Source organism: Callospermophilus lateralis, chromosome 5, assembly GCF_048772815.1.
Source record: "Callospermophilus lateralis isolate mCalLat2 chromosome 5, mCalLat2.hap1, whole genome shotgun sequence".
NCBI lineage: Eukaryota > Metazoa > Chordata > Mammalia > Rodentia > Sciuridae > Callospermophilus > Callospermophilus lateralis.
This window is the reverse complement of record NC_135309.1, coordinates 87,760,787-87,784,026: the sequence shown is the minus strand read 5'-3', so window position 1 is coordinate 87,784,026 and position 23,240 is coordinate 87,760,787. Positions and strand designations below refer to the sequence as shown.

Here is a 23,240-nt window from a genome sequence, read left to right as displayed (position 1 = left end):
GTTGGTAGACCACACAACTGCCTGCCAAACTTCCTCCTCCAAATATAGCAAGAGTTGACAGATGCCAAAGCAGCAGTGGTCTTTGTCAGTGCCCATCCTCAAAGCAGCTGGACGCACACAGCCTCATCCCCAGCTGTCTGGGACTGGGCAGCAGGTGCTGGGATGGCCAGCTGTTCTGATGAGGCAAGTTGGCAGCTCTGCTTGCCCAGGTCTCAGGTTTTCCCTTGGGTGGCCTTGCTTTTGTGGGTGGTCCAGCCCAACCTCAATTCTGTGTGCATTCCAAAGCTGAAAAATACCCAGCCCATGCCTACAGAGAGCCCATATGTGTTTTATGTTTATAAATATGTAGCCACAATTTGGATAGGATGATCCCTGAATGTCCACTCCAATCTTAAATTCTGTACATTTGTGTGAGTGTTCATGTATAAATATTATGCAAAATGTTCTTAGACATGATTTTTAATTGCAGATGAAATGGTTATGGTTGAACTGTCTCTACTCCCTCTCAAAACTCTTCAAGATTTCAAAATTAAGCCTATTTTTAAGAACAGCACTTGAAGAATCAAAATCTAATTTCTACATAAATACTACCAGACTAAAATAAACTCAACCTAACTAATCCAAAAGAAAAGACAAACTTGACAGAGTTTATCCCCATTCAAAGAGCATGACAATTTATAAAATGGACTGAGGACAAATAGGCATAGAACTGAAGATTTTTGGATTGTGAAAATGTTCTGTATAACACCATAATGATGAATATATGTCATACATTTGTGCAAATCCATAAAATGTACACCACCACAAGTGAATCTTATGGACATTGCATGATAATGAGGTCCCAGTGCTGGTTTGCCATTTTTAATATTCATCACTCTTGTGAGAGATGTTGATAATGGGGGAGGCTATGCATGTGTGAATTCAGGGGATATAACAATATCTCTGTGTTTGTCTCTCATTTTTTCCATAAACCTAAAACTTCTCTAAGGAAAGTAAGTCTTTAAAAACAATCGTGAATTGGGGATGGATGAAGGATATGCATCTTTTTTTTTTGCAAAACTATAGAGGAATGTTGTGGTTTTAAATTACCCTTCTCGTTTTGTTTGCTTTTTAATAAGTGTAGCAAAAGAATGCATAATATAACAATATGCTGGTAATACTAAATTTGTAAAATTGCCATAAAATTAGGTTTAAATCTTAAAGTCTTAGTACATTACATTTAGATATTTTTTCGCATTTGTACTTTTCTTCTAGTAGGAGTAGAAATGAGGAACTGCACCATTTGATGTCATCAAATAAATATGTTCAGTGGATTTCACACCATTTCAAAATGAACTGATAACTGTCATGACTTTATAGTATAAATCAGGTGTGAAGATTTCTAAGAAAAGCATGCAATCTTTTAATACTCAGAATCAATACAAATTTAATCTGATTCATCCACACACTGAAATCAAGATTGAATAAGGCAGAAATCCCTTATTTCAAAACTCTTTTTTAAAATGTTCCTTTTGAATTTCTTATGCTAAATGGAATTGAATAATATCACAAATCTTTCAAGAAACAACTTTATAAACAACAATCTCTAAGATTCCATAATTTACCACAAAAATACCCAATGATTCTTTTGAAGGAGATCACCAAGTCCAGCCTGTACCAACAGAACTATTTAGACAAACTATTTTGACAAAAGACCAAAAGTTGTAGGAAAATAAGCAAAATGCTTTCACCTGAAAAGGGTGAAATTGTATTTCACACATTTAATGTTAAAAACAAAAGAGCTTTTATATCTACATGTATATAAGCATGTGAATTATACAGATAAAGCTGCTAATAAGTGTCATCATTTTAACTGACTTACTAGCTTACTTTGCTGGGCATAGTGGCTGTGATTGCCACAATTCAGGAGACGGAGGCAAGAAGTTTGCAAGTTCAAGGCCAGCTTGAGCAACTTGTGAAACATTTCAAATTTTAAAAATGAGCAAATAAATAAACAAATAAGGCTGAGGAAGTAGCTCAGTAATAGAACACCTCTGGGTTCAAGCCCTAATACTCAAAAAAAAATCTCTTTAAAATAGCACATTTTAAATGTCAAAAAAATATCCATCTACATAGCTGAAATGGACATATACAAATGACCTATATATGTGTAGTAAAACAAAGGAGATGGTTGGTTAATTTGATCAATAATAGAAGTGGAACACATTAGCATATAAATCTGAGTTGCCCAGAATGTTCACATTGATCATATTAAGTGGCAAGCCCATGAATTTCATTCTGTGGGCATGAAATTCCCACTCTTGCAGAGCATTGCCCAGAAGTAGCTCTTTCCTCCAGGGCTTCGTATGAGGCATTCTGGGTCTTGTCTTCTAGTCTCTGTAGACAGAATCCTAATTTCCTAGAAGCCCTCAGTTTATTCATGTGCCCCTCTTTTACTCTATAAAGGGAATCTTTTTTTCCTGAGGAAATCAACTGAAATATAATCACCAAAAATATGAATATAAAGGAATACTTAGAGCTTATTAATATATGTTTAATAAACTTGTTTAATAAACTTTTTTGAATCCTAAAAAAAGAAGAAATCTTCTACTAAAGAAAAGGACTGATTTTAAAATGTCAATTAAGCAGGTGAGGAAGTGGAGGCTCTGAGGGGACTTACTGAGAAGAAAGGGCCTGTAAATGCCCCCACGTATGCATTTAAGGGTTTATCTCTGCAGATAGACAGCCTCAGCATACTCCTAGATTTTGTGATATCCTCTGGAAAATCCCACCAGCCTTGTGACAGCTAGAAACTTAAATTTCCTTTGTGAGAGATGATATAACAGAGAAGCTAAAGGGCATTGGCACTAGAGCCAGCAGCCTAAGATCATAATTTTGCTTTCTATCTATGTAGCTTTAGACATTTAACAAAGGCACTAGCCATATGTGCCTCTTTTTTACTCATTTCTCATAATGAAGTTGGTAAAATGAAAAGAAAAGCTCACTGGGCTATAATTTGTGCTAAATGTGTCAGTTCTGTAAAGCATTCAGAATATTGCCTGTACACGTTAAGTGCTATGAAGATATAAGCTATCACTATTGTTTATCAAAAAGTTTGGCTTAAAAAACAGATTACAATGTAAAAAGCCAATGTGCCCCTATTGAGAACAATATAAACAGACTTACCATACACAAAATGCCCTGAAAGGAAATATTTTCACCATGGATAACAGGTAAAGAGCTTCTGCAAATAAGTAGAAAAGAGAGAGAAGAAGGAGAGAGATAATTAAGCTAAAGAAATAAGCAAATTTCAAAAGAAAAATAATTCAGTAAGTTTATAAAAGATGTTAAAAATCATTAACAAATGTTAATAGCCATGCATTCTTAAACAAGAATAAAATTCAATTTTTCTATGATATTGGCAAAATAAAAATTGTTAATGATATCCAGCATTAGGAAAAGATCAAATGCCCTCAAACATGTTATATGAATGTTTGAGAGAAAATGTGAAAGTATTAATCAAAATACATAATCTCCCTTAACTGGTAAACAAGAAATTCCCTATCTACGAATCCCTCTAAATTTTTTTAAAACAGAGTTTAATTCATAAAATATTTGCAAACAAGGTTAGTGCAGTCTAGTTTTAATAGAGAACATTTGAAAACAATGTAAGTTGTTTTTGATATAAAGCTAATAAATTATGCTCCAATCCTATTGTGAGACATTTGGCAGTCATTTTTTATTTGTTCTTTTTAGATATACATGACAGTAGAGCTTATTTTGATATAGTATACATACATAAAGTATAACTAATTAGGATCCCATTCTTGTAGTTGAACATGATTTGGACTTACACTGGTCATTTATTCATATAAGAACATAGGAAAATAATGTCTGATTCATTCTACTGTTTTTCCTATTCCCATCTCTCCACCCTTCCTTCATTCCCCTTTGTCTAATCCAGTGAACTTCTATTCTTCCTTCCCTACCCCTTAGCGTGTTTGGCATCTGATTATCAAAAAGAATATTCAGGCTTTGTTTTTCTGGGATTGGCTTATTTCATTTAGCATGACAGTCTTTAGTTCCATCCATTTATCTTAAAATGCCATGATTTCATTCTTCTTTATGACTTGAGTATATTCCATTGTGTATATTTACCACATTTTCTTTACCCATTCATCTGTTGAAGGGCACTTATGTTGGTTTCATAGTTTAGCTATGGTGAATTTCACTGCCATCAACATTGATGAAGCTACATCACTGAAGTATGCTTATTTTGTCCTTTCGGTACATACTGACGAGTGTGGTAATCGGATCAAATGATTCGGCAGCCATTTTACATATCACCCATTGCACACCTTAAATTCATGGAAGAAAATCTGCCAGTGCATATCAAACTGTTTATTCTGGTTATCTGTAAGGACAGAAAAAATTTAAAGACTTTGGTGGTTTATATAATATACTCTATTTTGAATTATATACCAGACATGCTATTAATTTTTAAAGGGGATATATTTTAGAGCAAATGAAATAAATTCTGTACTACTGGTCAAACAACAGCAAGGTACAAAAGAGTATATATAGAATCACTTCAAAGAGAAAAAAAGATTAGTAAAATACATACCAAGTATTGGTGTTTATAACCTTTAGATAATAGGATCATAGGTGATTTTCAGTTTGTTGTATTTTATATGCATTTACAAATTTCATAATTGTCTAAAATAAACTTGAATTATTTTTATATTTGGGGTAAATAAAACTGCTCGTCTTTAAAATGTCTTATAATGTGCTCCAAGTCCCATGACTGAAAGCTTCATTGGAGTGGAATGCATATGACTCTGGATTTAGCACCAACTATATGGAAAAAGGAAACCTCCTCCCATGGTTTTTCCCTACATTTCTGCTACACATATCCTTGTCCTCAATTAATGACCCCAAAACATAGAAGATTATGAGCAATAACATAGCAACCTATATGATTTATTGAGCCTAATTATTTCTGACACAATACTGAAATAAATCTATCAATCATCACATGGGAGGTAGGAATTAGAACATGGGTTAAAGTCTCCACAAACCTAATAAAAGAAATCTGATGAAAATCAATCTTTAAAATCCTTATTAAATAATTTGTACTGTAATTTTATAGCCGGTATACATATGCCTTTTTTTTTTAATGGTTTTAGGACTTTCATTCACTTAAATGTATTAGTATCTAAAATTATGTAGCTTTTCTTACCTTTCAAATTTCTTTATAGAATTTTTTTTTCTATTAAAATTGGCCCCAAACCTCCAAAATTATGTCAGAATTGTAGCTTTTGGAGGTAGAGTCTCAAATGACCCAATGGATCAAATCAAATTTAATTTGATGTGATTTTAAAGAGGCCAAGATACTAAATTTTGAAAATTGGTATTTCTTCTGGAAATACTAACTAAATATTTTGAAAGAATTACTAAGGAAATAATCTTTTTTTTTTTCTTGCACAGTTTTGTTACATTTGGCAGTAATTTTAAAAATTATATCCTATAACCATATTCAATTTAGTAAATACACATCTAAGAATTGTACCATAGTGGCATGGGTGGCAACAGCACAGATTATTAAATTTAATAGCTCATAAATGGGTTACTTTCAGTTATTCATATGGCATAAAATTTGAAATTCAGAGAAAAACAGACTTCATTTTAAACAATAGGGTCTATAAAGTTTATCTTAGGCTTAAAATATGCAGTGCAATTTAATAATTAAAGTTTTATGTCACTTTTCTAGTATCCATGAAAAGAGAAAGAAGAGAGGATAACCCATAGTATATAAAAGGACAACTGTTAGCATCATAGTTACAATCTCAAAGACTCCCCATGTAGTCAACAAAGAACAAAAATCTTCATGAAAATAAATTACATAAAACGAGTCTCAGACTGTTCTCTCTGCATATTTTTAGCATGAAGGGTATTCATTGTTGTGAGAGAGAAAAGTCAAGAAAGAAAAGTGGATCTGTTCTTCCTGACAGGGATCACCATAGCTTAGAGTTTGAAGTAGAAGTGATCTTGCGTTTAGGAATTTTCCAAACCAATTTGGCCCATCTTGCTCAGAATAATCAATGGCTTAAAAAAAAATGAGTAAAATGAAAAGTTGAGTTATTTTTTGGAGACCAGGGAGATAAAATGTAGGTGTGAGAGAGAAAAGATCCTTAACCTAAAATACAGATTATTTCCTAAAATTTTACTAATTTTAAAATAAAGTTATTTATACATGCCTAGCCTACACTATTTTATTTTCTTTATAATGTTAATATGCTTTAGACTCCCCTGAGTCCCATGTTAAAATGAAGCTTTTTAAAATGAAGATCATCAGTATGATGATCTCTCGGGTAAAAAAAAAAAAAATACCCATCAATATTAATGTTCTTGGACCCCACATAGCAAAGCAATGCCTATTTCACTTCTTAACTGTGAAAAAATTGAAAAGTATACTTCAAGATCTTTCATAAATTCCTGTCATCTAATAACCATTCCTTGATTTCTTCTTGCAATTTTTTAAATACTTATATAGCTCTTGCTATTGTATCACTGTTTTCCAACTATCTTGTTAATATTTAATCAAAGAGTTCTTCGTGATGATTAGATTTCTTTGTAATGTTTTAGTATAAAAACTGGTAACCGTTTTTTTTTCTTTTCTTCTTCTTTTTAAATTTTTTAAAATCTTTTTGCTTCTCACTATTTATTTATGACAAGTATTCAGCATTCAGTTTTCTCCAGTAAAAATTCTTTGAGATGATGCCATCCGCCTTGGCCAAGTGGAGAATGGAGTCATCTGACTCACCTATCCTGCAAATGGTCCTACAGATAGTGTAGGTTTTAAACTGATCATTAAACCTGTCCAGAACATTGTCCGCTTTGGCCATGATTGTCTGGATAGGTGCATGGTCTTTGGCATGGATGATGCGACTGCTGGCAGAGCTTTTCAGTAGCACGAGTAGGTGCAAGAACTTGCCTACATTGGTCTTTGCATGTTGAAGCACACCTGCTGCCTCTACCATAAGAGCAAGTGCAAAAAGCTTGTCAACAGTTTTGAAAAATGGTAAATGGTTGTTTAGGCTCATTTATTCTTGTTCATTAATTACAAAAAAGTGCTGCAATTCAGTCATTTGGATGGGTCCATTTCAAGACAAATGCTACAGATGAAACTTACTAGAGGTAGGGTCTTCTTTCTTAAATTCCCAAAATCATAAGCCAATTCATGTGCACAAGGAGTATGTGTCTGTTTGCTGGATAGTACACAGGTTCCAGAGGAGACTTCACAGTAGCCTTTTAAGGACTACCATTCTTGAAGTTAGCCAATCTGCCAAAAATTGTTATTCAACCAATACCTGGCCATTTGTAAGTTATCTCATTCCTGAAATGAAAATAACAAAATACTTCAAAAACTTTAAAAGCAATTTGTTTAATAACACCTAAATTTATTGAAGAGGATGCCCAGTGAATTAAAAAATTGAGAATGTACTACCTGATTTAAGCCTAAGAAATTAATTCATATTTTGACCAAAATATCTTTTTCTGAGCACAACAGCAAAGACTCAACAAACTGTTTTGTAAAACTTTAGAACATTGCCAGCTTATCCATTTGCTAATCTTAGAAAAAAAGGATGAAATTAAAAAGTAATTCTGACCAAGCATAATTCACATTTTAATAATTCACATTTTAATTGTTAAAAATAAGTTTTGTTAATGCCCACTATACAGTTCCACAAAATAAATAAAACAATGAACATTCCAACCTTTATTATTTTTTTTCATTTGTGCATTTATCCTCTTAACATTCCACAAAGTGAAGCTTACACACACACACACACACACACACACTACAAATTCAGAGAAAAAATTAGAGAAGAGGATAACAGGTAAATAACAAATCTAGACCAATGTCACAGTTTAGACCAAAAAATGAATAACAACTTTTTCAAGTAAATTTATCATAAAGAATCTAAAATATAGAAATTGAAAAGAATGATAAAGTCCTTAGTTTAAAATGTTCAGAGATATGATGATGGCCAAGACATGAAGCAGGCAGTTCAGCTGAGCAGTTTCTGTCTAGAGACATGCTGAATACATTTCAAAGGTCAGAGGGACTGCAGTTTTTTTTTCCTCCCCAGGCACCAATTGTTCCCCACTGGTTTTTTTGACAGTAACTATGTATTATTTATTTCAAGCTTAATGTTGAAAGAAACGTTTAAAAAACAGATATTCTGGTTTCATTCTAAAAATAATCCATGTGCTTTGTATCTCTAAATTTTGAAAATTAAAGTGTGGTCTATTTTCTCAGAAGGCATTTCTTTGCCAGCTAATGGCACAACCCTGATAAAAGTTCTTGATCTGTCCTAACCTTAACTTTATTCAGAGGACAAAGTTTTGTATTCTAACAATAAAGTGCAGCACAGAGGCAGAGTCAAGGAAGTTATCAGCCCACAAGACCAAATTTTCTTCAAGAAACATCTTTGCATCTAAATCAAGCACTCTAGTCCCCTCTTCCAGTAGAAATATCAGTGAATCACTCCTTGGCACATGGAAGACATTATTTGATCCTGGAAAATATTGAGACTTGCTTGCTGTTATCTTCTTCATTGATCATAAAATCATTGCAAAACAATTAAAGAATGCTACTTTAATATGGTTCTACCCCAAGCAGTTCAAATCTAGAAGAGTTAATTTTAAAAAGGAATTCAGATAATTGAATGAATTGGCTTTCCAAATTGGTTTATGTAGTGTCAACCATCTAGATATTTGAGGACATCTGCCAAAAATTGGTGTTGGTGTTAACATAATTAATATTAAACGGTTCCTTCTGGAGCTATTTAAATCACAGTATCATTTGTTTTTGAAGATTTTTCTGGCTGCCAATAGTAAAATTATGTCATAAAAAGTATACTAATTTCCTATTGGTTTTGGCAGGAGGGCATGCTTTAGGTTCACCAAAATGTGGCATCAAGTTGCTTTTATGTATGTTTAAAATTAAATAAAAAACTGATGGTCCTACATACAGTTTTGTTTCACATCACTTAGACATGTGATTTGATCATTTTGTCATGAAATTATTTCTGCATAATCTGATTCTTATACTGGTGTTTTGATCCAGAAGCACTGTCATGTTAGACTAAGAAGGAAGACAGGAAGGCAGAAAGGGAACAGAGATAAAAGGAAAGAAAGAAAACTTGTCAGAAACAGATAATTAAAAGTTTCTGGAAGGCAGGATTCGCAGTGGCGCTGGGTGGGTGGGTAGGTGGAGATTCATTCCTTTGACCCTGTTAGAATGCAATAGGGAACTTGATGTTTAATAATCAGTTTTAATTATTATTTTCCTTCCATTTCCAATGAACTAAGAGACACAAGATATATTCATTAACTGTCCTTGTTTAACAAAATCATTCCTTTGCACTGAATATGTGCACAAAGATTTATTTCAATGTATATAGGATATTATGAATCACTGATGGAGTAGGAATCCATTCTAGTGCTATAGGAGAAAATACTTTGGTTCCAATTTAATATCCTGGATCACAATTTACTTACTTGATATATTCAAATAATACATTTATTGTAACTCAATACAAATAATACATTTATTTGTATTTGAGTTTATATTTTCTAGTCACATAATAATGCTGTGGTAGGAAAGAATATAGGTTGTCTTGTATTTGGGGGTGGGGGGAGATAATTTTTCCCTTCTCTGGCTTAAAGGAATAATTGGGTATACCAATCAATATTAGGAGATGCCTAAAGTTTCCCTCCCATGACTTTTAAGCTGTGCCTCACCAAATTGAGAACATTGAATAGTTATGTATATATAGGTTAAGATAACAGGCTGTAGATTAGACTCTAGAATTGACAGTAGTAATCATCTATACTTAGATTTTATACTTCTGCTATTCATAAGACTTCAAGAAAGGGCTTGCTAAAAATCAAAACTGTTCTTAGTTGCAATATGTGGACAATTCCTTTCCTGATTGCTATTATGCAAGTGTCTGCAGCAGTTATGTAGGTGCACAGTCATGCCCAACAGAGCAATGGCACTGAAAGATTCTCAGAACAATAGATTAATGAAGCCAAAACACAGAGACTTGATCTCAGCATAATCTGTAAAGTCCAGTCCCAAGAAAAAAATCAGTTATAGTAGGAAAGATTCATTAAGGGAAATTAATTTTCACCTAATAGGCTGTGAAGGCTCATTCATAAAAATGAGATATTTTAAGAAAACATTATAGCATTCTGAATTAAAGAAAGTCAATAAATGAATCACAAAAATAACAAAATGAAAAAGCAAAGATGAAATAGCATTAAGTGGAATTCAATAATAGGAAAAAAAGAGAATTTATATTTAAAAATGTAATACAAATGTTTTCCATAAATTAAAAAAGAAAATGAATTCAAATACTGGAAGACCCCATAGCTTACCATGAAAAATTAAGCAAAGACAATTAATTCTGAGATTTATGTTGGTGAAACTACCAAATTAAAAATTTAAGGCCAAATTACTAAAACCTCCAGCAACAAAGATCAAATAAATTACAAATGTCAAAGAATTAGAATCAGATTTTTCTTAATCAACATTGAAAGCAAAGTAAAAATGGAGAAGCATGTTCAAATATTCAACAAAAAAGAATAAATTAGAAATTTTGTATCAAATAAAGCTAAGTATCAAATCTGTAGAAATAAATTTCTATAATTCCATTTATATAAAACTCTCGAAAAAAATCTCTAGTGAAAGAAAGGACATTCATATGGCTGAAGGTAGAGGGAGAAGTGGGAGAGGGATCACAAGGACCTCAAGGAAATTTTTGGAGTTTTAGGATATCTTTACTCTCTTGGTCAAGTTGATATCCTCACAGGCATATGTATGCGTCAAAACTTGTAAAATTAATACTTTAAGTGTGTTCCATTTATTTACATAAATAATACCTCAATAAAGCTGTGAAAGGAAGAAAGAAGTGAAAGGAAAGAAGGAAGGAAAGAGGAAAGAAGGGAAAGACAGCTGTCACCATTAAAGGACACAGGGAATTCTGTACCCATTTATATTCAAAGTTAGAAAGCAAGATAGTTAAAAACAAAATAGATAATTTTCTGGAAAGTGTTGGATACTAAAATTGACTCCAAGCTTCACAAAAAAATTCCATAAAACAAATAAAGAAAGTTATTATAGAATCAATTTACATACAAAGAAATGTTCCAAGACTAGATGTTTTCACAGGATAGAATTTTTGGACTTGGAAAGATCAGATAGTTTCAATGCTCTGAAAATTGTTCCTGAATGTTAAAGAAAATATAGAAGTCAGAGGTATAATAATTGGTAAAGAAGAAAAAAATCTCTATTTGTAAATGATACGATAATATATCTCAAAATCCTTAAAGAATTGATGTTAAAACTCAAACAGTGAAATAATTCAGTAAAGTAGGTGTATATAAAACAAATAGAGAAAACAATAGTCTTTAAAACATAATAATGAAGCAATTGGAGGACATGGTCCAATCTCTTTATATGTCACTCCCTTTTTAGGGGAGTGAAATTTATCGATGTATATGTATGAATCTATGCTATGTATATGCATGAATATATCATAATGAATCCTACACATGTGTATATAGAATTATAATGCACTAATTAAATAACAATAATAAAGAGATTGATGGAATAGAGCAGCAGATGGTTGAAGTAGGGGAAGAAAAGGAAAGGTATTTGGAATAAGATTGATCTAATTATGTTATCTGCATGTATGAATACACTATTATGTGTAACTAAATGCACCAATAAAAAATAGAAAAAAAATGAATCACACCCAATACAATAAAAAAGTGAATCCCGGACTATAATCCCAATAAGAAAATGAATTTAAAAATACTAATAATGAACTCACATGAAACTTAAAAATGATCTTTAAACATATGAAAATAGGTCAAACTCATTCATAATTAGAGAAATCCAAATCACAACAACACTGAGATATAATTTCTCACCAATTAGATGGACAAAAATTTCACCATATGACAATACTTCATTTGGGGGGAAAAGCAAGGAGGCTATACCATTCTGCATGGAAAGTTGACAGTGCTTAACTGAATTTCTGGTTCAAATTTCTTTTAGAAATTTACCTGACTTTAGGCTCCAACAATGTAAAAATAGCACTGGATTATATGGAATATAAGTTATAGCATTATTTGGACTTACAAACTATCAGAGGCAACTTAAATGCTCATGCCTTGGATAAATTGAATAAACTATGGTGCATCTCAAGGATGAAATAATATGCAGCTGTAAAGATTAAACAAATAATTTTGTGCAAGGTGAAAGATATGGATGAAATTTCATTTTGCTACATATGGATTTCTAGTTTTCTTAGCACCATTTGTTGAAGAGGCTATCTTTTTTTCCAATATATGTTAATGGCACCTTTGTCTAGAATCAGATAACTGTATTTATGCAGGTTTGTCTCTGTGTAATTAGTCTATTCTATTCCATTGGTCTTCATGTCTGTTTTAGTGCCAATACCATGCCATTTTTGTTACTATACCTCTGTAATATAATTTAAGATCTGGTTTTGTGATGCCGCCTGCTTCACTTTCTAGCTAAGAATTTTTTGGTTATTTTGGGCCTTTTATTTTTCCAAATGAATTTCATGACTTCTTTTTATATTTCTGTGAAGAACATCTTTGGAATTTTAATAGGAATTGCATTAAATCTGTATATCACTTTTGGGAGTATGGCCACTTTAACAATATTGATTCTGCCTATCTAAGAACATTGGAGATTGTTTGGACTTCTAAGGCCTACTTCAATTTCTTTCTTTAGTGTTCTGTAGTTTTCATTGTAGAGATCTTTTATTTCTTTTGTAGGGTTGATTTTCAATGTTTTTGTTTTGGTTTGGTTTGGTTTGGTTTTTTGAGGCTATTGTGAATGGGATAGTTTTCCAAATTTCTCTATCAACTGATTCATCATTGGTATATAGACTCCTAAAGTACAAGAATTAAAATCAAGAATCAATAAATAGGATGGTATCAAATTAAAAACTTCTTCAAAGGAAACAATCAACAGTATGAAGAAAGAGCCTACAGAATGGGAGAAAATCTTTGCCACCTGCACCTCAAATAGAGCATTATTCTTGAGGATATATAAAGAACTAAAATAACGCCAAATCAAAAATGGGCAAAGGAACTATTCAGGCACTTCACAGAAGAAGAAATATGAATGGTCAATAAATACATGAAAAATATTCCACATCTCTAGCAATTAGAGAAATATAAAGTATAACTACACTGAAATTCCATCTCTCTCAAGTCAGAATGGCAAAAATCAAGGATACAAGTAACAATAAATGTTGACAAGGATGTGAGGGAAAAGGCTACACTTACATATTGCTGGTAGAACTGCAGATTGATGCAAGAGATTTCTCAGAAACCTTGGAATGGAACAACCATTTGGCCCAGTCATTCCAGTTCTTAGTATGTTCCCAAAGGACTTAAAATCAGCCTAGTATAGTGAGGTACAACATCAATGTTCATAGCAGTTCAAATCACAATATCTAAATTATGGGACCAATCTAGGTGCTTCAGTATGGAACATGCAAGATGTACCTGGAATATCCCATAGTAAAAGAAAATATAGAGTATTAAAAATCATTCATAGAAGCAGGATGAAAGGACACAAGAATTAACTTGAGGGAGCTCTCAAAAGCCAAACTTTTGGGGAGTGTTTAAGTGAAAAATAAATATTGGTAGCAATAGATTATAATCCACAGAATCAAGTAAGTATCCATGAGTCCATGCTTATATAAATAAGGCAATAAATAAATGGGAGAGAAGGACTGCTTTTGCTTTCAATGGGAAAAGGGAGAAATTAATAAATGTTATTTATTAATAACAGAAATTTGATAGACACTGTAACAATGGTGTCAGCCAAGAATTGCCAAGAGAGGCCAAAGTAGTGTGTAAAACTATCATAAAAAACAGATATTTGCATAGTCTCAAAGTATCTCCCTAATTACAAAGTGGGAGAAAAGGCAGCATTGCTGTGGGGAAAGTTTGCAGATTCCACCTTAAACAAGTGATCAATGCTTACATAGTCCAGGGCAATGAGGCAACAGCACATATTCCTGCTATCGCGCTCTGATAACACATCTCTTCTGTGGCAGCCTTGTCAACAGTGCATCGCCTTGACCCAACTATGAGAAGTTCTAATAACATTAAAGCGACTGGTGAGTCAGAAGTTAAAAGTGTTACGTTGTTTGGGAAAATGCCTTATAAATATTTCTGCTTTTTGGATTAAATTAAATGCAGTTCTATTTTTCTAGCAAAGCTCAGCAGCTTGTTTGATGGAAGCTTCTTGCCAAGCCTGAGATGTTAAATGATTCTCATCTTGGCCATCAAATATATGCAAGTTTTATTAAGAGGAAATGCATATATATATATATATATATATATATATATATATATATATATATAGTAAATCTGCAATTACATCTATCCAAAGATTGCCTTACAGTGGTCTGTTTTTTTTTTCTTTAAATAAACATACTGATGTTGAATATATTGGCAGTTAATGTAATTTTAATCTTTTATCTTGCATGTTGGTCAAATTAACTTGAATGTGCTCATGAAAATAATTTATATTCCATGGTCTCAAACTTAAGCTTCTTATACATTCAAAGCATTTAAGGTATTTTGGATTTTAACTCTCAACTATTTAACAATATTTACTTTTAATAAAAAGTTTCTTGGATGGATTGGTTGCTCACTGGTAGAGTGCTTGCCTTGCACATGTGAGGCACTGGGTTCAAACCTCAGCACCACATTTTAAAAAAATTAAATAAAGGTATTGTGTTCACTTATAACTAAAAAATATTTTTAAAAAAAGTTTCTTTGTCATTGTAACAGATTGGGAGCTTAATATTTAATTTTTTTCTTTTCACAATTTTACAAGAAAACCTTTAAAACATTCTTAAACATTCTGAAAGTTGTTTTATTTGAATAAAAGTGATATAATCTGCTTCCCAAATTCATCAATAAAATATTGATCAATATGTAGTGGCCAATTATTTGCACAGCTAATAAGATTTTCTTTAGTTCTATGTGATATTAAATATTTATCTCAAAAAAATTACAAATATTTTGTTATTTTTAACTGTTAAATGCCCTTAAAACTATTACTATGAAAGATAATTCACAGATGGAGAAAATAAACTTTAATATAAAAGCAGATAATTATAGTCAGTGAAATATTTTCTTTCTTTTAAGGATTATGTTAGAATGTCTCACTGCTTTTCCAGGGTGAGAAGTATATCCTTTTTGTTACAGGAAATGCTTAGATACAGGTATAGCGAAAGCTTGTTATTTAAAAGATTAACATTTGGGTTTTCATTTGATTGAAACTTGAAGATCAATGCCATGTTATAATTCATAACTTTAGTAAAGCACAGATTTGAGTCTCAAGCAGATGGACTATTAAGGTGGCACAAGTCATCAAGCCAGGAGTGACCCTAGTAGATCAACATCGTCAAATTTAACTGTTATTAACCTTGTTAAAATATATATGATTATTAGAAAATAAACTTCCAAGAAATTCAAGGATTATTTTTGATAAAAAAAAAGATCCAAGAGAATGACTTTGACTTTTATTTCTTAACTTCTTGAACATGATAGAGTTTTATTTATCTCTATAAACTTAATAGCTATTTATTGTTGTTGGAGAATTATACAGAGCAGAATTTTTTTTATTGAGACATTGCAAAGGTTAAATGCACTTGCAAGAATCCAATGATAATATATGACCTTAATGTAAATCATTTTGTTTTTACTCCTGTTCTTTTTGTGGAAAGATCATTTAGTTTCCTATAAAATACAGATTTCTTGATAGTTGTATATTTCAGATGGCTATGTGACTGGACTTGATCAAGTCCACAGGTAGTTATAAAAACTGTTAAATGAGTCATTTTATAAGGAATGTTATCTGATTAAAATTTTATAATACACCTTTTAAAAATACCATAAATAGGGACAGGGTTTTGGCTTTGAGGAAGACGCTGGCCTAGTCGGCATGAGGCTCTCAACACCACATAATAAAATAAAGGTGTTGTGTCCACCTATAACAACAACAAAAAATAAATGTTAAAAAAAAAATGCCATAAATAAGCCAGGCATGGTGGCACATGCCTTTAATCCCAGAGGCTCAGGATACTGAGGCAGGAGGATCACAAGTTCAAAGCTAGCCTCAGCAAAGGCAAGGTGCTAAGCAACTTAGTGAGACTCTGTCTCTAAATAAAATACAAAATAGGCTGGGGATGCAGCTCAGTGGTCGAGTGCCCTGAGTTCAATCCCCAGTACCAATAAACAAACAAACAAACAAATAAATAAATCATCTCCCAATAATTCCAAAAGAAAAACAAAATACATCTGCTTGCTCATTAGGTGAAGTTAAAGATATCTCTGTGATGTAAAAATTATTGTGGTGTCTAAGCACCTCAAAAACCACATGGAACAAGCAGACTACTTTACAGAGATATGAATTTTATCCTGGGTTTTATCTGCCGGCAGTATAATTGGCTATTTTTTTTTTTTCATAGTGGATTGTCTAAATGTATTCTGACTTGAGAAAGAAACCATGTTCCATATGAACTAAGCCAGAAAACTTCACTCAGTTTAAAGGTAAATTTTTATGTTCTTCATTAATAGATGATTTGAACCTTGATTCTCAATTGCCCATCCCTCCTCCCCAACACACACACACACACACATACACACACATACACACACACACACACTGGATTAAACTACTATAATATGTTATCCATTTTACCATCACCACATGCCTCTTCACCACAGATATTGAAGTATTATACCCCAAATCAGCCTGGTTTCAATCATGTGGTAAGGCACAATATGGCAAGAGGCAGTGAGCACTGACATTCTAGTCAATTCCAAGTTCTTGGCAATAATTATGCTAATAGGGTTTAGCATCAATTGTTCTGACCTCCCAAGAAGTAAACTGTTCATATTTCCTTTATTTGTGTACCAAAACCTTAGAGTTTTAAAAATCTTCTTGACTAGAGAAAAAAAAAACCTTTTCAAATTATTTTACGTCTATGGTAATAAAAACTCTTCTACACTCTGTTTTGGTATTTCAATCTTAGGATAGCAAATAACCAAGTAGAAAAGTTTTGCTAAAGTTTATGATTTCCTTTTCCCTAAGATTTCATATCTTATAATATCCATGTTGACTTTTCATACAGTGATTATATGTCACAAAAAAATGTCACTTTGAACTATGGACATATTTAAAACTAAAACAAGTAAAATATTAATATTCCAGAGTAAGTAGCCTATTTGCCTGCCTTGTAACACTCAGAGTACATGCTGTAGATCTGTATGTAGCATCTTATATTTGCCCTGTGGAAGCTCCCAGTGAAAAATGATCATTCTTACATCAGTGAGTCTTAAAATGTGGTCCTAAAACTATGAGTAGTCGAGAATGCTTTCCTGGGTGATCCACAGTCTGGTCTCTTGATTCCAGAGAAAAAAATAAAACTGTTTGAATAACTTATTGTTTTGTGCATTAATTACCATGGTATTAAACAAAAATCACATGTCACCCACACTAAAATAAAAATATAAATAATCTTATTAATCTTGGTGCTTTATTGAGTTTTTAGATTAATACTAATGTTTTTCTTCTTTGCTAGAGTAAATAAGCTGCTGGATGTGTGATATATCTTCTCTTCCTACAATGAGCTATGAGCTGAAAGATGTCCAATAATTGTGGTTCAAATGCTGACAAATTAATATGTGTGTTTGTTAATGTGTTTTCCCACTCAAAGACTGTTTTGTTTATGCAACAATCACTTTTGGTCAAGAACAGTTCTAATTTGAGATTTACTCTTGGATTTCTAAAAGCAGTTCAGAATTTCTTTGAGTTTGTTAAAGAACTTAAGTTATTTACTTAAGTAAAATTCAGAATAATTTAGCAATTTTTGATGTTAGGATTTTTAGTTTTGTTTCAGTCTATATACATGTCAAAATGCATGGTAAAATGGAATTAATATAGACGTAAAGCAAGATAGCTTTGGTTTGTTAACTACATAAATCTCAATATATCAATAAACTTTTCAGATTCAGAGTTTCAATTTCCACATTTAAAAATACCTACCAATGTTTGTATGAGGAAATAAGGATTTGCATATAGCACAATACCAAGCATATGGTAAACCCATATTCTCATTCATTTTTTTCTCTCCATTTTCTGCCTTAGAGGGGACATGATGTTCTTATAATCACTATAAAGGGTCATGTGGAAATATATAGTGATGTGCAAGTTTTATCACCCTGTGATGCTATCATCAGTAATTCCACTCCTATTTGTCTCCATTTAAAAAAAAAATTCTCCCATATACCTGGAGCCATGATTGCAGTATTGTTTATGTAAACCGGGTAACATTACAATACAGACTGAATCCACTGACCCTGGAGCAGGTATGCCTAGATATGGATCTCAAAGCTATGTATTATTAGTTAGGCAACCCTATACAAGCCGTTTTAAACCCATGTTTTCTCTTATAAAATGGCAATAGTTATAATACCTACACCATGTTGTTGTTGGAATTAAACAAATTAAAATGGAATTAAATGAATCAATATATGTCAACATATTGTACAATATTTACTAATCAGTGCCAAATTGAATTCGGTTATTATTATAATAGGAAATTTTGACAACAAAAAATGCAAAAATAGATATTAAAATGTGTGGAAATTTAAATGACAATTCAATGAGAATAAGCTTATATGTTTATTAAATGGTATAATTGTCTATTCATCCATAAGGGAACAAAATTCCAACTGCTATTTCATGTAGTTTTCAAATACATATTTCAGATGTGTTAAGTATTTAAATACAAATAAAAAGACCATCAAATATGTCACAAGGAAATTAAGAATATTTGTGCTAACTTCTCTGGCATCTACCATCATGCAACTTCAGCAATTGCATGGCCTTGTCTTAGCCCCCTATGTCACTGAAAACGGTCTGTAAGTATTAGAGATTATATTTAACAATTTTAGAGGAAGAAAAGTTTATTTGAGGGCTCTCAGTTTCAGAGGTCTCCCTTCATAGACAGTCAACTCCATTTCTTGGGGCTCGAGGTAAGGTGGAACATTATGGTAGAAGAATGTGATCAAGGGAAGCAGCTCACATGATAATCAGAAAGCAGAGAGAGATTCCAGACACCAGATACAAAATATACACCCCAAAGGCATGCTCCCAATGTTGACCTCCTCCAGCCACACCCTACCTGCCTTTAGTTACCTCTCAGTTAATCCATCGGGGGAGTTATTCACTGGTTGGCTTAAGGCTTTCATAACCCAATCATTTCTCCTCTAAACCTTCTTAAATTGTCTCACACATGAGCTTTTGGGGGATATCTCACATCCAAACTATAACAATATAGAACTCATTTTCCAAAAAGTAGAACTTAGAAATTTAGTTTTCATTAAAAATATCTGACCAATTTTCCCATGTTCTTATATAATCCTGTTATTCACTGATTTGAATTGCCACTTCTACTTTTGTATCTTATGTAAACATTATATATATTTTTGTTTCTAATACATATTTTAATCTGTTGATGATAAGTTTTTTGAGTACTTCAGTATTAGTTTTTATTATTTAAGATTTTGTATTCATATCTTCCATTCCAAAGTGTACCTCATGAAAAATCTTTTATTAAATATTGTTTCTGGATGTGCTTTCATGGCTTTAATTCCAGATGCTGTTTATAAGTACTGATCCATCGCTGTGGCCATCTTCTTCTGCTCCTTCACACTCCTCTCCAACCCCAGGTGACCCAAGAGAACTGAATGTTCATGGAGCAGTTCTCCTCATGAGAATAAGGAGTGCTGTTTCATTTATTCATCTTCAATGTTTTTCAGCTAAAATTAAAATTTTTCTTTGTATATCTTGTGAAGATTTTGTGGTGGTTCTTAGGTGTGATATTTGTTGTTGTTATTGTGCCTTGTGTTCTTATATCATAGTTTGTAATTATATGTTGTGAAAATATTGAAAAGCCTTCAGTTTTGTATATTAATGCTACATGCAGCCACTACTCTGAACTGTCTCATATTTTTAGTGTATTAGTCGTTTAGCGTAGATAGCCTGTTATAAGCAAATAATGTGACTGAATCCTCCTTTCCAATGTGTATGCCTTTCAATTAATGACCTTACCCAGTGGCAATAATCTCTATGTTCCAATAAAGAACAATATTGGGAACTCTTGTGTTTTCCTGAATTTATTAGAGATATATCAGCATTTCCCCAGTGTGTGTTTGTGTGTGTATATTTCTGAGAATAATGTTAACATATAAATATAAATATATGCTGGGGCTGGGGATGTGGCTCAAGAGGTAGAGCACTTGCCTGGCATGCCTGCGGCCCGGGTTCAATCCTCAGCACCACATACAAACAAAGATGTTGTGTCTGCCGAAAACTAAAAAATAAATATTAAAAAATTCTCTCTCTCTCTCTCTCTTAAAAACATATATATATATATATATATATATATATATATATATATATACACACACACACACACATACACTAAACAGAAATAGGTATCTATGTTTTGGGCAACATGTGAATAGTTGTTCTTAAGTAAGTCTTATGAAGGATTTATATTGAATTTTATTAAATGCAATTTTGATGTTAAACAAAATACTTATTTTCTGCTTTGAATTCTTCTGTAACAATTTTTGTTATAGATGCATTATTATTAAACCATTACCTCATTTCTTTGTATATCTTTGTATTCAATATGGAAATAATGAAATACAATGCGTATATTTTTCTTTGTATATCTTGTGAAAATTTTGTTGTGGTTCTTAGGTGTGATATTTGTTGTTGTTATCGTAACTTGTGTTTTTATTTCATAGTTTGTAATTATATGTTATGGGAATATTGAAAAGCCTGAAGCATTATATGAAGTTTTGCATGTACTTTTGGGTTCTATTTGCTAATAATTTATTCAGCATTTTTTCACTCTAGCTAATAAGGTAGCACTATGGTATAGTAGTTAAAGCCCAGATATTGCCATCTGAGTTCCTGGGTTCAAATTCTGGCTCCACTAGAACTAGCTATGTAACTTCATATGCTCTACTTTTTACTTTTCTCTCATTGTAAATGGAGGATAATTACAGTACTGAACTCATGGTTTACAAAGTTAAATGCATTAATGTATGGACAACACTAAGAACAGGTTCTTGGAAAAAAGAAAAAGCACATGCTTAATAATTATGAATAATTAGTAGTGGGACTGATTCCAGATCCTTTTTGCCAGATGTAAGATTTAGTGTCATATGCTTCTGGAAAGGATTGTCTATTTTGATTACATTTTATGCTATTATTTTCCCTTTCTAATAGCTAATTTTTAAAATTGAGGAATTTTCTTCTCTTCTGATTCAGTTAAACTGGTAATTTGTCTGTCTTATTATGTGATCCCTCCAAAGAAGAATCACATATCAATTCAATGAGAATTTCTGTCTATTGGTGCGTTTGTTGTCTAAGTCATTCATTCCTACTTGATCTTTATTAAACCATTGGTATCCCTTAATTTTCTATTTCCCTTTATTTTCTTGATTCCCCTTGTTTTAACAGCTTGAGGTATAAAATGGATCATTTTATATTTAATGTTCAAAGTAAATTGCACTGAGCCGGCCTCCTGCCCATCTCTAGAGCTACTTTGTGAAGAACTGTTTGTCATTCCTCCTGAGTTTCTCGATTCTGTGACAATGTTCTCTTATCTAAAGTCTCAGTCCTGTTTATTTTTATTTAAAGGGAAAAAATCTGGAAATTCTGTCGGGTCACATAGAAACCTCCTGCTCTTCACTGCTATTGATATTGTTCCCACATGCAATTGTAACCACCAGGTCCTGTCCTCTGCAGAAAATATGCTAGGTACCACTTTCACTGGTCTGCAATAGTTTATCCAGGGGTGTAAGGGCAGGTGTAGAAGGGAAGAAATCTGACAGAAAAAAAATCTGTCGTCTCCAGTATTTTATTCAACCCTGAGCTCACTACTGTTTCTTTGAAGGAACTCATTTCTCTCTGCTTATACACATGTATACACATTCCCCGTACGGGCCACCAAATGCCGCAGTCTGGCTGGGCACAATTCAGGAGCCACTTGTCAAAAGAAACTAACTTTATTTTTAGAACCACGTAAGATAAACAAAACAGCTCCTCAGGAAAAAACCCTCAGAGCCCAACTGCCACCACCGGCTTCCCACAAGCCACACACCCCAACAACCTCTTCCTCCCACAATCCTCCTGCTCTTGAGGCCGATTGGCTGGGTCGCATGGGCGGAGCCAAAAAAGTCCCCCAATGAGCAGCTCCGTGGTCTGAAAGGGCAGGGAAACAGCCCAATGAGCATCACCGCAGAGGAGCCAATCAGCTAGGTGTTGCTGGGGCAGCTGTGAGCCAATCATCAGCTGGCAGTCTGAAAGTTTGCTGGAGCCCCTTCGGCTGTGGCTCTCAACACACAAATATGCCCTGATACATGTGTCTAGTGACCATTAGCTTACCCGTGCCTTTTTGAAAGTTGGAAAAAGTCTTCCCTTCTGGGCACAAACAAAATAGACAAGAGAGCACCTCTGGACTTAAGCCCCCACAGACCAGACACCCTACAATTGTAGGCAACCTGCAAAACCATATATAACTTTCCTGCTCCTAAATCAGTTCAAAAATTCACTCACGGTGTTCAGGTTGGCTGAGTTAGGGGTAGCTGCAGAATCGCCTCTGCTAGACAGTGTCATCCTTCTCTGTAACTTACAGAAAGACATTGCTTTCCACATGTTCTAAAGATCATGAACCCTGTACAGATAAGTAATGGGACCAAAATAGAAATAAACTGATTTCCAATAACACTGCCACTGTGTCACCCTCATGAGAGGCATGGATGTGCACTCTCACATGTTCCAAATTCAGGCTGCTTCAGCTAGTGACAGGTCACATACCTGTCCTCTCTCCCAAACTCCAGCAAATTTCCACAATTATCATTCCTATCTGGTCTCCAGTTTTTTTTTAAAAAAAAGCAATTCTCTACTTAGTCTCAAGTTTCATCTCATTTCCTGCTTCAGATTGACAAGTAGTCAAGTAGTCACAATCTTGTTCTCAAACTCATCTACAAAACAAAGAACCAGACACCCATTTAATTTTCTTTGACCTAGCTGATCACTC

General features: G+C 33.0%; 1 pseudogene; it reads right to left on the bottom strand.

Annotated features, from left to right (window-relative positions):
- LOC143400463 (2-iminobutanoate/2-iminopropanoate deaminase pseudogene) overlaps nt 1-23,240 on the bottom strand; it is a 192,789-nt pseudogene that overhangs the window by 145,191 nt on the left and 24,358 nt on the right.